Genomic DNA, 15,527 nt, shown 5'->3' with positions numbered 1-15,527 from the left:
GGGGTGTCTGTATATTTTCATATGTGCTTTTTATGAAATTTTCATAATACAGGTTTTACTTGGAAAAATTTGCTCTCTACGACCTTATCTCTATTATGAGTTCTGTCTATTAAATGTCTAGCTGGTTTTATAATTTATATTTTCAGTTTGGATTAGACAAGCATGCTTTTTGTAAATCAAATTTCACAATAATTGTCATTTCTAAGAAATGAGAAAGATGCCTGGAGAGGGGCCTAAGGGGACTTTAAATGTATTGGTAGGTGGGGAAAATGTTGGGTATTCATTTTATTATTTATTCAACTATACTCACCACCCTGCTTAACAAAGAATATTACATATACCTTCCTGGGGATAATGCTGAGACACACACACACACACACACACACACACACACACACACGGTCATTCACTCTTGTGTGTATAGATATATTTTGTGATTATGAAAATAAAATAAAATAAGTTAATAAATAATAAATAATGTCTTCTCCTATTCCCTACTAGCAAGAGATTATGAAAATGTATTGTATGTCACTGCTATGGCTTTACATGTAAAAAAAATACTGCTGTACAAGCGCAGACATATCTACATTTTCCCATAAATGTGTTCAAAGACAGGTATATTTATGCCCATTGTTTAAAAAAATTAAGACATACAAAAAGATTCTGAAATAGATCAATTTATCATTCATAGAAAGTGGAGAAGAGTGAGAAGAGCTAGACCTTGGGCAGTAAGTAGAAGTGTGGGCTGGGGCAGGGACAGGGGAAAAGAAAGCAATTGAGTGTGAAGAACTAATGTATTAAAATGAAGGTTAAAAGGGAAGGGAGAAAATCTTGCCAAACATATTCATTTGCCTTATATGTCTTATCTTTAGCCAACTTGCTGTTGCTCAAACACGTCCTTCAGTTTTCTGCCTCCGTATTTTGTTTATGCTTTTCCTCACTGGAATCTCATTCTCTGTGTCTGCCTGTTAAAACCTATCCACCAGGCTTTCTCCAAAGGCTTTGGTCATTATGAAGCCTTTTTCTTAACTCTTGAGTATGGAATTTCAAACACACACAAAATGAAGAGATAGAACAATTTCTCAGTTATCATCCAGCTTCAACAATTATTAACATTTTGCCAATCTTTTTTTTTTTTTAAGATTTTATTAGGGAATTGGGGAAGGGGAACAGCCAAGTTGTCCTTCAATCTTAGTTGTGGAGGGCGCAGTTAGCTCAGCTTCAATCCATTCGCCATCTGGCCACCCAAAAGCAGCTTGCGGCTGCTCAGTTCAAGGTGTGTTCAATCTTAGTTGTGTGTGTGTGTGGGGGGGGTTGGGGGCAGCCCACCATCCCATGCGGGAGTTGAACTGGCAACCTTGTTGTTCGGAGCATGTGCTCTCACCAGCTGAGCCATTCTGCCACCTGTTGGCAGCCCAGCAGCAGCTCAGCTCGGGCGCAGCTCACTGGCCCATGTGGGAATCGAACCTGTGACCCTGTTGCTCAGAGCTCGCATTCTTTTTTTTTTTAAACATTTTTATTGGGGAATTGGGGGATGGGAACAGCGCTGGGGAATTGGGGGAAGGGGAACAGACAAGTTGCTGTCCTTTTTTGTTCTTCAGTCTAGTTGTGGAGGACGTCGCTTCACTGGCCCAAGTTGGCACCATCATTGCGCTTTTCCCAGGCGAGGCAGATCAGTCGCCGGCTTCTGGATGGCTGCTCAGGCTGGCTGCTGGCTACACATGGTAGCCCATGGCAGCCCACTTCAGCAGGGGCTGCAGCCTACGCTGTCGCCAGCGACTCACGGCAGCCCAGCTCCAGGTTGAGCTGTTGTTTAGCATCTTAGCTGTGGAGGGCAGTGTCACTGGCCCTCATATGTGGGATCCGAACCGGGGCCTTCTGGTGTCCCAAGCCAGCTCTTAACCAGCTGAGCCACTCGGCCGGCCCTTGCCAATCTTTTAAAATATATCTTCTCTCTTCCTCCCCCTCCCAACATTTCAAACATCCAGGGTACAGTGAATACCCTTTTAGTAGTCTGAGTGCAGGAAACAGAACTATACTGGTTATTTAAAATTGAATATGATGAATTGTTAACTAGAACAAGGGGAAGGGTGGTTAACTACTGAAAGGGGTAAAAGAGATCTGAGTCTAAGGGTCCCAGAAGTAGCAGGTGCAAATAGTAGTTTTTACAATTAGGATGGGGAAGAAAGACCTCATGAGAGAGAGCCTTTCTTCCCAAAAACTTGGATTCAGATGTCTTTAAAAAGGGCATGTCTACCATGGCTACATGATCTGTAGGAGTGCCCACTGTCAGGGTGGGACCTAAAGCCACAGCTCATCTTCTCAGGAGGGCTTCTGGGCTCCCATGCTGAATAATAATAATAACGGAGCACCAGAATCTGGAAGGGAAGTGTCTCTGTGCTGCTATCACCTTACAGGGTCACTCCATTGCTCTCTCTTAAGCTGGCAAAGGAGAAATGTTTACAAAGACTAGTTCCAGTGTCTTAAGCAGGGCAAAGAAAGGTAGATTTGAAGTTTAGAGATAATAAATTGATGACTGGCACACCCATATACTCACCATCTAATTTCCATAATAGTTAAGTATTTTGCTGTATTTACTTTATCATGTATCTATATACATCTATCCATCCACATGAAAATTTTTTAAAATTCCTCTTTATTTTAAATTTTGGATTTAAAAATTATCTACAAAACTAATCTATGGTGAGAAAAAAATTAACAGTTCCCTTTAGAGATGTGAATTGGGGTGGGGATTGACTCGGAATAGACATGAGGGGACATTTTGGGTGAGAGTAATGTTCTATGTCTTGATGGGGGTTTGGGTTACTGAGGTATAAGCATTTGGAAAAATCTGCAAGTGATGCAATTAAAATTTTTGCATTTCATATATATAAATTTTATCTAAAATCTGTAAAAATTATAAAACTCTAGTTAATGATAGGTATACTGAAGTATTTAGGGGTGAAATATACTTATGCCTGTAACTGCCTTTGAAATGCATTAAAAATATAAGATGGATTAATGGATGTACAGAGGGATGAATGGTTATATCCATAAAAGGTCAAAATATAAAGAAAATACAGTAATATGAGGAAATAATATATAATTGTTAGAGAATTTAGGTGGTGGTCACTGTACAATGCTTTCAACTTTTCTGTATCAGTTATTGGACTGATCATTTCCTTGAGTCCAGAGACTGTGTCTTATATATCTATATATGCCTCATAGAATACAGCATGTCTTCCTCACAATAGGTATAAGCAAAATGCCTTTAAAATTGCCATTGTGGAAACTGGAAGACTAATCTTGGCTTGATGAACCTAATCAATTTCAAACTTTTTTGGCTAAGCAGAAATTTTGTAAGTGCACACTATACATAATGGAAAACGATTGGAAGAAATTGTGAAATACCGAGCATATCAGTAATTTTACAGATGTAATTTAACTAATAAAAATTTATTATCAATTTTTTTGGTAAATAGCTTATTATTAACTTGTTTACCAAATCACTTAGTTAAATTATCAGGCTTAACCTTTAGGCAGAAATAAGAAGTTAAGATTATAAAACCCTTATACACTGTCAGTATTCTTTGTAGTAATTATTTTCAGGAATATGAGCTACCTAACCTTGAGTGTTTTCTTTTAAGTAGGAGTACTACCTAGTTATATGAGCTCGAACAAGTTTCTTGGTCTCTTGAAGCCTCAGTTTATTAATAAAATGGGGTAATAACATAGAGTGACCATAAAATCTGGAAACATAATGTAGCAGTTATACTCCTACAGATATTCATTTAAATCAGGAGCTGTACGAAAATGTTCATAAGCATTCTTTCTCAGAGTAAAACTCTAAACACTCATTTGCCCATCAATAGGAGAAAAAATTAATATGTTGAAAATGAATGAACTGTAACTACACACACCAACATGGGTGAATATAAAAAATATGTTGAGCGAAAAAGCAAATCACTTCATACATACAGTATAATCCTATTTTTATAAAATTAAAAAATGTGTAAAAATTCTGTTATTCAGGATTTCATAACCATCTGGTAAAACCATAAAGAAGAGCAGGGAAACAATTCATTCAGAATTCAAAGTAGTATAATAGTTGCCTGGGGTGGAGAGAAGAGGGTACACCGGAGTCTTCAAAGTACTGATATTCTGCTGCTTCTCAAGATGTATGGGTACTTGGGTATTTTTTTTCATTTTTTAATATATTTTGATACATATTACATATTTAAAATACACATACATCTGAACAACCTTGTTCGTATGATATTTTATAAAAGAGATATATAGGAGCTTAGAGCTTTTTCTTTTATTATGGATCAGCAACTTTGAAAAAGAATAAAAGTCACTCATAAATCTTCTATCCTAACAGAAGGATTTTTATATTTGCAAATTTTCAAGGTTAGGTTTAAACCTGTCGTCTTGCCATTTTTCTGTTTGTACTATTCTGTTCTTTTTTTCTCTTTCCTCTTCCTTTTATTAATTGAAATTTTTTATTCCATCTTATCTCTTTTGTTGCCTTATTAGTGGTAATGGCTTTGTTATTTTCATGACTGCCTTAGAGTTTATAGCATACATCCTTTTGTTACATCTACCTTCAAGTGATATTATATCACTTCACTTATAGTACAGGAACTTTAAATAAATAATTTACTTCCATTTCTCTTTTCCCGACCATTGTGTTACGGTTGTCCTACGTTTTACTTCTACATAAGTTATAAGCCCCATACTACATTGTTATTATTTTTGTTTAAACAGTTAACTTTTAAAAAGATTTAAATAATGAGAAAAATATCTAACATTCATGTAGTTATCATTTTCAGTACTTTATGTAGATCCATATTTTTAATATGATTTGATTTATTTTCCTTCTGTCTACGACTTCCTTTTGAAAAATAATGCAATGTGGACTGGATGGTGAAATATTTTCTCAGTTTTGTATATCTGAAAATGTCTTTTACCTTTGATTTTGAAAGACATCTTCAATGGGGTGATAATTTTTTCTTTCAGTACTTTAAAGATGGCGGTCCATTGTCTTCTTTTGCTTTTTTTATGATGTCATCTGCTGTCATCTTTATCTTCTTTTGTACTTAAGTATTTATTTTTTTATTTAATTTTATTGTTTTAGCTGAGCCATCCTGCCACCTGTTGGCAGCTCAGCGACAGCTCAGCTCAGGCTGGGAATCAAACCAACGACCCTGTTGCTCAGAGCTCACACTCTTGAACGAGCTCTTAACCAACTGAACCACTCGGCTGGCCCTTAAGTGTTTATTTTTTATTTTTTAATTCAACTATTAAGGTGACAATTGTTAAAGTTACAGAGGTTTCAGATGTACAATTCTGTAACACATCATCTGATAGCATATTGTGTGTGCACCACCAGAGTCAATTTTCCTTCCATCACCATATCTTTGATCCCTTTTACCCTCATCTGCCACCCCCCTTTCCCCTTACCCTCTGTAGCCACTAGACTGTTGTCTGTGTCTGTGAGTTTTGTTTCTTCATTTGTCTTGTTCCTTTTGTTGTTTTCAGTTTTATATCCCACATATCAGTGAAATTATATGGTTCTCGACTTTTTCTGTCTGATTTATTTCGCTTAGCATAATAATCTCAAGATCCATCCATGTTGTCGCAAATGGCATCATTTCATCTTACTGTAGAATAGTATTCCATTGTGTATATATACACCACATCTTCTTTATCCAATCATCTATCAAAGGACACTTTGGTTGTTTCCATGTCTTGGCCACCGTAAATAATGCTGCGTGAACATCGGAGCACATATATCTTTATGGATAAATGTTTTGAGATTTTTTGGGTAGACACCCAGAAGAGGGATTGCTGGGTCATATGGTAATTCTATTCTTAATTGTTTGAGGAACCTCCACACTGCCTTCCATAGCAGCTGCACCAATCTGCATTCCCACCAACAGTGTATGAGGGTTCCTTTTTCTCCACAGCCTCTCCAACACTTGTTATTATACTTGTCTTGTTGATAATAGCCATTCTAACAAGTGTGAGGTGATATCTCATTGTGGTTTTGATTTGCATTTCTCTGATGATTAGTGATGTTGAGCCTTTTTTTCATATGTCTATTGGCCATTTGTATGTCCTCTTTGGAGAAATGTCTATTCAGGTCCTCGGCCCATTTTTTAATTGGATTGTTTGGGTTCTTTTAGTTGAGTTGTATGAGTTCCTGCTGTATTTTGGATATTAGCTCCTTATCAGAAGCGTTGTTTGCAAAAACCTTCTCCCATTCGGTTGATTACCTCCTTATTTTGTTGATGGTTTCTTCTGCTGTGCAGAAACTTTTTAGTTTGATATAGTATCATTCATTTATTTTAGCTTTTACTTCCTTTGCCTTTGAAGTCAAATTCATAAAATCCTCTTTGAACCCAAGGTCCATAAGTTTAGTACCTTTGTTTTCTTCTATGCAGTTTATTATTTCAGGTCTTATGTATAGGTCTTTGATCCATTCTGAGTTAATTTTGGTAAACGGTGACAGATACCAGTCTAGTTTCATTCTTTTACATGTGGCTTTCCAATTCTCCCAGCACCGTTTATTAAAGAGGCTGTCTTTTCTCCATTGTATGTTTTTGGCTTCTTTGTCGAAAATTATCTGCCCTTATTTATGTGGGTTTATTCCTGGGTTCTCAATTCTATTCCATTGGTCTGTGTGTCTGTCTTTCTGTCAATACTATACTGTTTTGAATATTGTTGTTCTGTAGTACAAGCTGAAGTCAGAGCGTGTCTTCATACCTCCAGCATGATTCTTTTTTCTCAGGATCACTTTGGCTATTCGGGGTCTTTTGTGGTTCCATACAAATCTGATGATTTTTTTGTTCTATTTTTTTTTTAAATGCCATTGTGATTTTGATGGGGATTGCATTAAATCTGTTGCTTTGGGTAATATGACCATTTTAACTTATGTTGATTCTTCCGATACATGAACACGGAATGTCTTTCCATTTCTTTGTGTATTCTTCAATTTCTTTTAAAAATCCTATTGTTTTCAGTGTATAGGTCTTTCACATCCTTGGTTAAACTTATTCCTAGGTATTTTATTTTTTTTCTTGCAATTTCAAAAGGAATTGTTTTTTTTTATTTCCTTTTCTGAGATTTCATTGTTAGTATATAGGAATGCAATGGACTTTTGTGCATTGATTTTGTAGCCAGCAACTTTACTGTATTCATTTATTGTTTCTAATAGCTTTTTGGTGGAGTCTTTAGGGTTTTCTATATATAACATCATGTCATCTGCAAAAACTGACAATTTAACTTCTTAATTCCCATTCAAATGCCTTTTTTTTTTTTTTCTCTCTTGCCTGATTGCTCTGGCTAGGGGTTCCAATACTGTGTTGTAAAGCAGAGGTGATAGGGGACGGCCCTGTTGTGTTCCTGAACATAGAGCTATTAGCTGAGGGTTTGTCATATATGGCCTTTATTATGTTAAGGTATTTTTCTTCTATACCCATTTTATTGTTTTAATCATAAATGATGTTGTATCTTGTCAAATGCTTTTCTGCATCTAGTGATATAATCATATGATTTTTGTCCGTCATTTTGTTTATGTGGTGTATCACATTGATCAATTTTCATGTGTTGAACCATCCTTGTGCCCCTGGGATGAACCCCACTTGGTCATGATGTATAATCTTTTTAATGCATTCTTGCATTTGATTTGCTAGAATTTTGTTTAGGATTTTTGCATCTGTATTCATCAGAGATAGTGGTCTGTAATTTGCTTTTTTGTGTGTGTTATCCTTACCAGGTTTTGGTATCAGGGTAATGTTGGCCTCATAAAATGAGTTAGGGAGTATTGTTTCTTCTTCAATTTTTTGGAAGAGTTTGAGTAAGACAGGTATTAGATCCTCTTTGAATGTTTGGTAAAATTCACTTCTGAAGCCATCTGGTCCTGGACTTTTACTTTTGGGGAGCTTTCGGATGACTGATTGAATTTCCTTACTGTTGAGCGATGTATTTATTTTTTTATTTTTTTATTTAGGTGAGCCATCCTGCCACCTGTTGGCAGCTCAGTGGCAGCTCAGATCGGGCTGGGAATAGAACCGACAACTCTGCTGCTCAGAGCTTGCAGTCTTGAGTGAGTTCTTAGCCAACTGAGCCACTTGGCCAGCCCTCTGATAGGTGTATTTAGATTTTCCAGTTCTTTGTGATTCAGTATGGCAAGGTTATATGTTTCTAAGAACATGTCCTTTACTTCTAGGTTATTGAATTTGGTGGTATATAGTCCTTCATAGCATTCTTGGATGATCCTTTGTATTTCTGTGGCATCCGTGGTAACTTCCCCTCTTAAATCTGATTTTGTTTATTTGTGTCTTTTCTCATTTTATCTTAGTCTAGCCAAGGGTTTGTCAGTTTTATTAATCTTTTCAAGGAACTAGCTCTTTGTTGCATTAATTTTTTCTGTTGTCTTTTTGTTATCTATTTCATTTAGTTCTGCTCTGATTTTTATTATTTCCTTCCTTCTGCTGACTTTGGGTTTCATTTGTTCTTTTTCTTGTTCTTTAAGGTGTAACGTGAGGTTGTTTATCTGGGATTGTTCTTGTTTCTTGAGATAGGCCTGTAATGACATACATTTCCCTCTTAAAACTGCTTTCGCTGCATCCCCAAAACTTTGGTAGGATGTATTTTCATTGTCATTTGTTTCTATGTATCTTTTGATCTCTCCTCTTATTTCTTCTTTGACCCAGTCATTCTTTAAAAGTGTGTTGTTTAATCGCCACATATCTGTGGCTTTTCCTGCTTTCTTTTTGCAGTTGATATCCAATTTCAAAGCCTTGTGATCAGAGAGTATGCTTGGTATAATTTCAATCTTCTTAAATTTGCTGAGGCTAGTTTTATGTCCCAAGATATGGTCTATCCTTGAGAATGTTTCATGTACTCTAGAAAAGAATGTATTAGTCTGATGTTCTAGGATGAAGTGCTCTATAAATGTCAATTATGTCCATTTCATCTAATGTGTCATTTAGGGCTGATATATTTTTATTTTCTGTTTGGATGATCTATCCATAGCTATCAATGATGTATTTAGTTTCCCTACTATAATTGTATCTTGGTCAATTTGTCCCTTCAGTTCTGTTAGTAGTTGCGTTGTATATTTTGGTGCTCCCTGATTGGGGGCATAAATATTGGTGACTGTTATGTCTTGTTGTATAGTCCCCTTTATCGTTATGAAATGTCCACCTTTGTCTCTTGTTACCTCTCTTATCCTGAAGTCTGTTTCATCTGATATCAGTATAGCTACACCTGCTTTTCTCTGAACACCATTTGTTGGGAATGTCAATTTCCACCCTTTCACTTTGAGTCTATATGTGTCCCTGTAGCTGAGATGTTGTGTCTTAGAGGCAGCATATGGTTGGGTTTCGTTTTTTGATCCAGTCTTACTCTGTGCCTTTTTATTGGTGAGTTCAGGGTGATTATTGATATATGAGAATTTCCTATCATTCTATCTTTTGTTTTCTGGTAGGACGGTGTCTCCATTGTTTCTTTGCCTTTTTGTTGCTATTATTTCAGTGTGGTGGTATTCTGTGATTTTTCCCTCTGTTTCTTCTTTTTTTATGTTATATATTTCAGTTCTTTTTTTTTTTAGTAGTTAACATTGTTTAAGTAAAAGAAAGTTTCATATTTAGTGTATTCCATTTTCTCCAGCATGCTTCCTTTCTCTATTCCCTTTTGCCCATTCAGACCTTACTCTCTCCCCTTTTACGTTTTTGTTGTCACAAATAACCCTATTTATGCTGTGAGTTGATTTCTGTGTTGCATTAGCAAGTTGTCTTTTTTCATTTTTTTTGTTTTGTTTTGTTTTTCTTCTTTACCTCGTATGTTATGTTTAAGCGTATTTGGTGTAGGGGTTGCCGTTTCCCGCTTCTGTCTGTCTGTTCGTAATAGTACTCATGGTTTTTGCATTCTTTTGCTTTTTTGTTTAAGGTTGAATAGTCTCCTTCAGTATTTCTTGTAGTGCTGGTTATGTGTTAGAAAATTCCCTCAGCTTCTGTATGTCTGGAAAGGTATTTATTCCTCCTTCATATCTAAAGTAATATATCTTTGCTAGATATATTACCCTTGGCTCATAATTTCTTTTAATAGTTTGATTCCACTCCCTCCTGGTTTGTAGAGCTTTTGCTGAAAAATCTGATGGTAATCTAATGGGCTTTCCTTTGGACGTTACCATCTTCTTTTCCCTGACTGCCTTGAGGATTCTTGCTTTGTTGTTAATTTTTGACAGCTTCAATACAATGTGCCTTGGAAAAGGCCTGTTGGGATTGAGATAATTGTGTTCTATTTGCTTCATGGATTTGAGGATCCAGTTCTTTCCACACGTTTGGGAAGTTTGCATTGACTATTTGTTTGAATATACTCTCTGTTCCCTTATCCCTTTTTTCTTCTTCTGGTATGCCCATTATTCTTATGTTGCTCTTTCTGGTGGAGTCAGAAAGTTCTTGTAGAATCCTTTCATTTCTTTTAACTCACAAGTCTCTGTCTTCCATCTGTGTCATTTTCAGATTTCTATGTTCTATGTCACTGATTCTTTCTTCCATCTGGTCAGCTCTATTACCTAAATTGGCTGTTTCATTCTTCATTTTTTTTTATTGAGTTCTTAATCTCCAGAAATTCTCTTTGGTTCTTTTTAAAAATTTCAGTCGCTTTGGTAAAATGTTTATTTTGTTCTTTGATTGTGTTTCTGAGTTCATTAAACTGCCTGTCTGTTTTCTTGCATCTCGTTGAGGTTTTTCAGAATTGCAATCTTGAATTCTCTGTCATTTAAGTCACATATTGCCATGCCTTTAAGTTCATTTTCTGGAGACTTTTCATTTTCTTTCTGAGCTGGCTTGTTACCTTGGTTATTCACAGCAATTAATGAATTATTATTATTTCTCTTCCGAGGCAACTACAGGAGTGGGTTCTGCAACAGGTTGATAGGAAGAGTACTTCCTTTTGCTTTCTAGTAGGTGTTGGTGGAATGTTTTATTTTCTCTCCCGTTGCAGCCTTTTATTCTCTCTCACACTGTAGTGTTATATTTACTCTGCATTGTTCCGGCTTCTCACACATTGGTGGGGGGGGGGTTCCCATGAAGGTAGGCTTCTCCCCTGTGAGCAAGTCACCTGGGTCATAAGGCACCGCCTCTGTGATGGGATGTGGAGAGCTTCTGAAGTTCCAAAGCTCTTCCAAAGCTCTTCCTGCACTGGTTTCTGAGCTTTTTGTGTTTCAGCGGCTCTGTTTATCCCTGCAGGGATCTGCCCAAATAGGTGGGAGCAGGGACTCGGTGGGTTGTGAGAGGTGGCTCTGAGCAATAGCAGTGACCACCAACACAGCCAATCCTACACCCAAGGCTCCCTGCCCTTCGCCAGAACTAGTTGGGCCAAGAGTCTGTGACTGTGAGGCCACAGTTCTCAGAACTGCAAATATTCTGTTCTTTTGACCTGACACTGCTACTGTTCTGCTTCTAGCACTGGGAGGGTGGGGAGGGGTCGGCCAGTCTCCAAGCCTATACCTTCCATCCTCTGTTTGGCAGTGAGGGCTTAAACCGCCATTTTCACCCCTGTTTCCTCAGTCTTTGCTCCAAGGTCTCTGCTCTGAGTGTTGGGTTCAGCCGTGTTATATGCTGATCCCTCAGGTGGGACTGTTGGCCATAAGGGGAGCCCTCACAGTCCGAATTCTTCCTTCTCCCTGTGACTGCTGTAGCTCCGGAATGCAAGGAGCTCCGATCTCTGGTCTGTGTCCTGCGGGCCGCCCGCCCCCCCCAACGGCTGCCTGCGTGTCCACACTTTCCCCTTCTCTCCTCCCCTGCTCACCCGATTTGTCGATTTGTTTAGATGATTTCAATTGCACATCTTACTCTCTTACCTGTCTGCTGTGCAGGGAGTCCTTTGTGGAATCATAGCTGTTCAATTTGTTGTAAATTCCAGGGGAGATTTCAAGAGGCTCACCTCACACCGCCATTCCTATGTCGTAATCTAAGTGTGTATTTTTTATCACTGGTTTTGAGTAATTTGATTACAGTATGCCTTCATGTAGTTTTTTCATGTTTCTTGTGCTTGTATTCATTGAGATTCTTGGATCTCTAGGTTTTTGGATTTCAACAAATTTGGGAATTTTTTTGGTCATTATTTCTTTATATATTTTTTCTCTACCTTCCCCATCTGGCCACTGTTTTGAGGATTCACATTATAGGTATGGTAGCATGATTGAAATAGTCCCATTGCTCACCAATGCTCTCTTCATTATTTAAAATTTTTCTTCTTTCTAGGTTTTATTTTGTAAAGTTTAATTGCTATGTCTTCAAGGCAAATAATCTTTTCATTTGCAACATCTAATCTGCTGTTAATTTAATCCATTTGTACATTCCATCTCACATGTTATAGTTTTCATCTCTAAAAGTTTGATTTGGGTCTTTTTTATATTTTTCATGTCTACTAAATTTTTTCAATATGGGGGATACATTATAATAATTGTTTTACTGTTCTAGTCTCATAATTATAGTATCTTAATATCTTTGTCCGAGCTGGGTTGGTTTTGATAGATTTTTTTTCCTTATGGATCATATTTTTGTGTTTCTTTAGATGTCTGGTTATTTTTTATTGAATGTCAGACACTGAATATTGTCTTTATGGGTGTTGGATATTTTTGTTTTTCTATAAATGATTTTGAACTTAGTCTGGAATGCAATTAAGTTACTGGAAAACAGTTTGAGCCTTTCATGACTTTCTTTTAAGATCTGTTAGGTAGTACTTGAATAGTGCTCAATCTAGAGCTAGTAATTCGCCACTCCTGAGTTAAGACTTATCTGAATATTCTACCCCATTACTGTGAGGTGATTTTTTTTTTTTCAGGCTGTGGAAACAGGCATGATTCCTAGCCCCAGTGCCAAGCACTGATTTCTAATCATTTCGGTCTTTCTTTCCCTGGCCTTATGGAATTTCCTCATATGCAGTTAGTATCAGTGCTCAGCTGAATTCTCAAGGGGAACTCTCTGAAGTTCTCTGGAGTTCTCTTTGTGTGGCTCTTCTCCTCTCCAGAGAATTCTAACCACCTTGTCCTCCTCAATCTTATAGCACTGTCTCCTCAACCCAAGTTGTTTTTGGGCGCCTCCTGGTTTCCCTCATTCTACACTATACCTTCTCTTTCCTGACACAGCTTCATATGCCTGCCAGTTTGGTTTTTGTTGTTGTTTTTTAAACTTTATTGTGGAACAGTGTGTTTTTTCCAGGACCTGTCAGCTCCAAGTCAGGTTGTTGTCCTACAATCTTAGTTGTGGAGGGCACAGCTCAGCTCCAAGTCCAGTCGCTGTTTTCAATCTAGTTGCATGGGCCACAGCCCACCATCCCATGTGGGAGTCGAACCGGCAACCCTGTTGCTCAGAGCACACGCTTTAACCAACTGAGCCACCTGGCTGCCCTCCTACCAGTTTGGTTTTAAGTTCTTGCTTTCTTTTTGGTAAACAGGAGCTCCTCTTTCTTGCAAGCGCAGCTATTTTTAAAAATCTTTTTTATTTTGAAATAATTTTAAATTTACCAAAGAATTGTAAAAATAATTCAAAAATTTTCTAAGACCCCCTCACCCAGATTTACTAATTAACATTCTGTCACATTTGCTTTATCACACATGTTCTCCCTTTCTTTTTCTCTACTCGTTCTCCAACTGCTATTTTTTTCTGAACCATTTGAAAGTAAGTTGAGGACATCATGCTGTTTTATACCCCTATATTCTTTAGTGAATATTTTCTAAGAACAATGACATTGTTACTCATAACTACTATATCATTATAAAATTCAGAAAATTTAACATTGATGCATACTGTTATTGTGTAGGAAAAACTCAGTCTACCTCCTGTGTTTCTCCTTTACTAGTCACGCAGAGCACTTCATTTCTGACATTCTAGTCACCAAATGGTGGGGATTTTTCCCATAACAAGCAATTCTGCAGAATCACCTGGGGTGTCTTACAGTTAAACTCAATTCTGACACTATCTACCTGTAGATAGCATCAGATGACACAGATTAAGGGCATAGTCCCATGAGACTCCCCTCCAGTACCCCCAAGTTACCCATAACTTCTGTCCAACTTGGCTACAAATCGGGGAGGTTCCCATGATCTCCTCTTTCTTGGATTCCGTTATTTGCTAGAAAATCTCACATAACTCAGGGCAACACCTACTTATGTGTACCAGTTTATTATATAATAAAGGATATGATAAAGAATACAGATGGACAGCCACATAAAGAGATACATAGGATGAGATCTAGGAGAGTCCTGAGCACAAGAGCTTCTGTCTCTGTGAAGTTGGGGTACATCATCCTCCCAGTACGTGGATGTATTCACCAACCTAGAAGCTCTCCGAATCCCATAGTATTGGGATTTTTATGGAGTCTTCATAATGTAGGCATGATCAATTACTAACTCCATTTCCTGTCCCTCTCCTCTCTATAAAAATGGGGTGGTGGTGGGGGGGAAGGGAATGAACATTCCAAGCTTCTAATTATGGCTTGGTCTTTCTGGTGACCAGTCCCAATTCAGGAACCATCCAGGAGGCCTCCCAGAGTCTCTTCATTAGAACAAAAAACATATCACTCAGAAAATTCCAAGGGATTTAGGAGCCCTGTATCGGGAGCTAGGGTCAAAGACCAAATATTTGAAGACAGGATGTTCCTAGTGCTCTTACCACTTAAGAAATTATAAAGGTTTTAGGAACTCTGTGCCAGGAACTAGGGTTAAACACTAAATATTAGAACAGAAGATTCTCCTGGCACCCCTATTTACAGGGCTTCAGGAGCCCTGTGTCAGGAATGGGAGGCAGATAGACGAGTATATATATTTCATATATATATTTTTTTCTTATTCTTTTACAACTATTATTAGTATTATATTCATCTTCACATTTTCACATCTTCACAGTTGTCTCAATAATGTCCTATAGATCTACCAATAACCTGACTTTTTAAATTTTTCTGCTTCCTGCTTTTAACTGTTTGGTCTATCCATAGTTCCTCAGAAATAGAAATAAAGATGGATGGATGGATGGATGGATGGATGGATGGATGGATGGATGGATGGATGGAGATAGGCAGGCTGACCTGGGAGGTCATTACCATTGTTGTTTGGGCAGAGCTTTCCCTACCAGGCCCCTCATCATTTGCTTACCAATCTCTAGGCTACGTCGGGTACCCATTACCAACCCACTCAGTTATATGGGGAGGAGGTGCAGTTGGAAAGGAATCATGATTTTCAGAGCACAGATTATTTCTTTAATTGGAGAGGGCAATTTCTCTAAGTGGCTACTGCGGATACAGTTGGTGATGTCTGTCTGCATCCTGGTTCTTCATCCTGCCAGAAAAGAGCCCTACTCTGCCTGTAGGCAATGTGAGCTAACTGATTTACTTTGAGTTATTTTCATAATATTAATATGATATTTATTTTAAATAATGATAATGCTGAAAATTAGTATAAAACTAGGACAAGTATTTTCAATAATTTAATACCTTGTATTATTCACTAAAAA

General features: G+C 37.5%; 1 protein-coding gene across 1 annotated transcript in view; it reads left to right on the top strand.

Annotated features, from left to right (window-relative positions):
* WDPCP (WD repeat containing planar cell polarity effector) overlaps positions 1 to 15,527 on the top strand; it is a 302,619-nt gene that overhangs the window by 1,804 nt on the left and 285,288 nt on the right. The window lies entirely within an intron of this gene.

This window comes from Hipposideros armiger, unplaced genomic scaffold, assembly GCF_001890085.2.
Source record: "Hipposideros armiger isolate ML-2016 unplaced genomic scaffold, ASM189008v1 scaffold_2, whole genome shotgun sequence".
Taxonomy (NCBI): domain Eukaryota; kingdom Metazoa; phylum Chordata; class Mammalia; order Chiroptera; family Hipposideridae; genus Hipposideros; species Hipposideros armiger.
The sequence above is the reverse complement of the archived record's forward strand: the minus strand, read 5'-3'. Positions and strand labels throughout refer to the sequence as shown.